The 5,277-nt window shown below is 46.1% G+C and overlaps 1 protein-coding gene across 1 annotated transcript in view; it reads right to left on the minus strand.

Moving 5' to 3' along the window:
• LOC105368678 (MDS1 and EVI1 complex locus protein EVI1) overlaps positions 1-5,192 on the minus strand; it is a 25,039-nt gene extending 19,847 nt beyond the window's left edge. The window contains exon 1 of the mRNA XM_011507747.1: positions 4,589-5,192. The gene's annotated coding sequence lies outside the window, so the exon portion shown is untranslated. The remainder of the gene's footprint in view (positions 1-4,588) is intronic.
• Positions 5,193-5,277: the final 85 nt, after the last annotated feature.

Consider the following 5,277-nt stretch of genomic DNA (forward strand, 5'->3'; position numbering starts at 1 on the left):
TACCCCTTTTTTCCCACCCCCCCACCCACCCACCCACCCACCCTTCGTCCCCTTCCACAACGGGCCTCCTCCCCCTTCCCATTTCCCCGCTCCTATTTAGGCTTTAGCCGTGAGTTATGGTAGTGCGCACGAGATTCGCGAGGATTTTTTGCGGGAATTTCGTTAGCCGAGAAGGAGCGCGCGGCCAAGCCCTTTTTACTCGCGTTTCAAACGATCGGCAGTAACGTAAAGCAAGTCGCTCTCTAGAATTTTTTAAAACCTGGCACATTATTGCTACGAGCCGTATATACGGCTTGATCAATGTCTTTATTAAGGAAAAGTGAAAAAAAGATACAGTGCGAATCCGGCGAGCGGCGCGTACTTTCTCTCTCGGAAGAAATGCTATACTCGATCGATCATCGATGCAATTGCTCGATACCGGAGAGCCTCGAACGAGGCTGCGCCCTCTCTCACGAATAGAAATTTATTCGTTGAAACGAGCAACCTTTTTCCTACGTACTTTTTGCACACTTCAAATTTCGTTAGCTCCATCGGTTAATGTTCGGCTGAATTCTCGGAAGCCGATATTTTATTTATTGCAACTAAGTGCACATGGACTACATACTTTGAAGCCATTACAATTTTAAATAATGATTTGCGTCTAATTCTTAGCAGATAAAATTATATTACACACTCTCTGGGCCCAATTAATTTCTGAAATTGCTCAAGATTTTATATAAAGCCAGTTCTCTGTGAAATATTTTGCGTAAAATGGCGTTTCAACGGTATATAATGGCAAAATGTTTATTTGCTTCAATGCATCGATATTCGTTATTAATAAATTTTGCGCCTCGATCGTTTATGATAATTGCTGCAACGACAAGCTCATTATTTATACTGATATCAAAAGACATAATATTAAGTTCAAAATGTTATTTACAGTAGCGTAATGATTCACAATGTAAAGATTCATCTACAATGATAAAGTATTTAAACAATATCTTAATGCCGCTGCAAAAGTCCATATTGAAATTAATGTTTGGATTGATTTCAGAATTTCATCCAAGGACTTTGATAACTCTAAGAATCTCTATAATTGTGCATATTTGTTAAAGTCAAGCGACGGCAAAGGAAAGACGAGAGGAAGGGAGAAGAGGATGAAGAAGAAGAAGATGAAGAAGAAGAAGAAGAAGAAGAAGAAGAGGAAGAAAAAGAGGAGGAAAAAGAGGAGGAAAAAGAAGAAGAAGAAGAAGAAGAAGAAGAAGAAGAAGAGGAGGAAAAAGAGGAGGAAAAAGAAGAAGAAGAAGAAGAAGAAGAGGCAGACAAAGAGGAAGAAACAGACAAAGATGAAGAAACAGACAAAGAGGAAGAAACAGACAAAGAGGAAGAAACAGATAAAGAGGAAGAAACAGATAAAGAGGAAGAGGTAAAGCTTATATAAAAAGTAAAAAATAAAACAAATCACATTAAATGCGAATGAGTGTCAAGTTAAGAACAAAAAAAAAAGTCATTTTAAAAGTGTTTTTTATAAAGAGTCCAGACGCACAAAGGCTTAAGCTTGTAAATATTTAGTAGTTCTCGGTGTTTCTTTCATTTTGTTTTCGTTCGATTTTTTGTTGCTTCATTTGTTTCTTGCTCTTTCATTTCACCATAAACACAACAACATCTACGTACTCGTCTGCTCCAATTTAATGTTATTTTCATTCTTACGTCACGAATGTAGGCTGTGGCCTCAAAATTTTATTTCTTCTCATCGTTAGCGGCGATCTATCAGCCGTTATAAATCGACTTATCGACCTATCCATCGCTTAACGTGTGTTAACGGCAACACGATGATTTCTATTTCGTTTTATGCGCTTATTTACGTATTTGGACGTTCTTAATGTATATGTGATAGGGTGTCGCTTGAAGAACAGCGAGAAGAGAAAAGAAAAATGTATTGGCGAATGGGGCGAAGAGAAAAGCCAAGGAGAGCATGAGGACTCGGCTGCATTCATGTAAATTTCAGATAGCTTTTGTTCATGCGCCTTCTTTGTTTATTCTTTCGTTTTGATGTTTTTCCTCTTTGGCGTATCAGTTAGTGGGATCGAGTTGCAGCAGCTGCTACTGCGCGGAAATTCTTGCCCAACCAAATACAGTGGTAGGCGGGCCGGCGTCGTGGCCTTATAGGATTTTAACGGGAAGTGACCGAGGCAATTGGATCGACAAACGATACAAACGCTTACCTACAACAACTACGTATCTACATTCTTTGTATAATTGGACGAAATTATAAACGAGCACATTTGGCAGGCCGTCGTCAAACTTTTGTTTTACAAGAATAGTTACCGGCGCCCGATTAATAATCCCACGCCTCGCGCGATCTTAATAATACGCCTCAACGACACTTGGCCGACAATTAATTTTTCGCCAACTACGAATCTCCACGTCTTCGTTTACCCGAGCGGCTGGACATTTTCACTTCATTTTCTTATCTCCTCCATACTTTTATCCCTTCGCGCTCGTAGCCTAGCTTACGTAAATCTCCGTGTGCAATTCTTACTAGTTAGCCCGACCCTTTTATGGCAAATAAGGAGCATTTAATGCGCTCCGCACAATGAGACTGCTACATTAAACTCGCATTATCATCTCATCCGGCGATAGCGTTCGAGCGCCCGTTCAAGCTTCATTTTACCCTAAGAAAAAAAGGCTTTTAAACTAAAACACAACTGCTTCCTTATCGATCTTATCATAAAGGCGCGGACCAATGCTAAGCGCATTGTTTCTCGCCAATGCGTGCCTCAATAATGCACATGTGGGTCAGCCACGCGAGACATTCGAGCCAACTCGAATCGCTCGCTAACGGGGTTTCGCTTAACGAAATTTGACAGATAAGAGAGCCGCTCGCACGTCCTCGGCCAACGTTTTTCACGTCGGCCGGCTTTTACCAGCGGCTCATCGCCGTATCCGACCTGACGACTCCCCGTAAACGGCCACATTGTTTCACCATGTCTGGGAGTCTCCCACGATTGTCCGGCCGCGGATCCTCGTTCTCCCGACAGCGCTGCCGCTTATTCAAATATACCGGCGTCGGGCCTGTCTGTCTAGCTTCGCGTTAACGTTCGGCTGCCCGTCGTTAACGTTGCGCCCGCGATTGGCCAACCGCCGAGGGGAAATCGAGTCGAGGAAGACAGTGCCGACTTAATCAGCAAGTTTTGAGGCTGAGCGACGATTGCGATTCCTGCTACTTAAGCTACCGGAGCCTCCTCAGCCGTTCCTTCTCTCCCCAGCTCTCCTCTATCGACCCAATCTTGCGCGGCTCTTGGCTCTTGGCTCTTTGTCGTCGCGCTATCTGACGTTCGCGCGGCCCCCGCAATTTCATGTGCTAATCCATACAACCTGTTTTTACCTCGTCCCTCTACACTCGCCCCATCACCCCGGAGCATCGAGTACACTTTTTCTTTATTGTCGTCTTTTCCTTTTTTTTTTTCGATTTTTTTTTCGTTTTTTTTTTTTGTTTTTGTTTTGTTTTTTTTTCGACGAAAGTCAGCGGAACAGGGAGGAAAAGCCTTGGTCGCGGCACTCGCGGGAGTACACACGCAACATCGACCTTATTATTACTACTCTATTAGCCGAAATGCTCACTAGAGGCTATATTAACTAATAAGTAGGTGCTAAGTCACAGGTAGGCGCCAAATAGATTCCCTCGTCCTTCCACCCTTTCCTTATACCGCCGATTTTATCGCATGAAACATTAGTACTTATACTTGTCATTATCGAACATCGGGGGAACATGAGCACTTGACAATGGCGCCCGATAAATTTAAGAACAATTGCAAGTGTCGCGCGTCTCTTGTGAATATTGCAAGAACTGAATAATAATGTATTCGCTCGATTAACACTGGCACGAAAGTGTGCTCGATTACATGCGTTTGCCAAACAAATGAGTCTCAAATTATAATTCGAAATATCTCGCTTAATCCATTATTTGCCGAGTCGCTAAGAAAAGTGTATAAAACGTCACGTAGCCGGGAATTGAAATCTCAGCCGCGAAAGCAAAATCCCAGCAATGAATCTCGTAAATAGTTGAGAAGTTTCGGAGAGAGATTGAAACTGTACGTATGTAGCGTTAGCGCATCATCATCATCATCATTATCATCATCATCATCATCATCATCATCATCATCATCATCATCATCATCATCATCAGTGGCTTAATCATTTGAGCCGGGAAAGGAAGAAGATGGAAAGAAGAGCTGCTGGTGCGTTCTCGCCGGTTTTTAAAAGCTTCCCTCGCCTGTCAAGGCGGTCGAGAGGCAAGTGCGCGTGCCAGGTAATTGACAATGAAGGAAGGTGGAAGTGCCGCCGGGATCGAAGATGACGCGATGAGATGTAGCGAGGTGTCGAGATGGCGAGGCGGCGAGGATTGGGCCGACGTCCGAGGGTACGGAGCTAGAGCCCGCCAAGTCGGCAGTGAAGTTAGGAAGGACGTAGTGGACGAAAATTCACGGCGAGACGACACCCGCGTGGACTCTTGACTATTTGACCTTGTGCGCGTCGTCTCTAGGGCGCGCAGGCGCGGCAATACGAAAAGTCGCGCGCGCTCAAGCTGCTTAGATTATGTATTTACCTTCTCTGTCATTCCACGAGCCGGACCGAAGCCGACGACCTCGTGGGAGGAGGGCCGTGGTCCGTGGGCGAGATCGGGCCTCCTCGTGGATGCTTCGCCGGGCTTGCGAGCGGGCTGCGAGAGGAGCTGCCTGGAAATCACTTAGTCACCTCATCCGTGGCACCGGATCGAGTTGCCGCGGGCCAGTCGGTACAATGTGCATACACAATGACTCGAGATTCTTTTTTTTTCTTTTTCTTTTTTTTTTTTTTTTTTATAATGAGTCGGAGCGACTGACTCGATAGGCAAAGAGACCGATCGAGCCCGGCCTCGGAAGCACTGCCGTGGTCGAACAGGACGCGGCTTAGGACTTTGGGAGCACTGAGAGGTGTCAAGCACTTTGGTGGAGACCGAGTCCGGGCGGTGGTTCAGTTGTCGCAGTGGTTGCGGTCAGGTCGCGCGGCCGAGCTACGGGCAGCAGCCGAGATATCCAAGAGCAGCGCGGAGGCTAACGTCCGGCTGGGCATCGTCGCGAGAGACTCGTTACGGTTGTTCCGCGAGCGTCGCCGTGTACTCGCTCGCGCGGCTCTCGCTAAGAGTGAGTGAGCAATCAGGCGGCCTGGGAGCAGGAGCGGCAGCGCGGCAGCAGCCGCAAAACCGGGGGGCGCCGATGGGCGGGGAGCCTCCTCTCCGAGCGTATAGGTTGGCCG

Source organism: Ceratosolen solmsi, unplaced genomic scaffold (genome assembly GCF_000503995.2).
Source record: "Ceratosolen solmsi marchali unplaced genomic scaffold, CerSol_1.0 scaffold1, whole genome shotgun sequence".
NCBI classification, from domain to species: domain Eukaryota; kingdom Metazoa; phylum Arthropoda; class Insecta; order Hymenoptera; family Agaonidae; genus Ceratosolen; species Ceratosolen solmsi.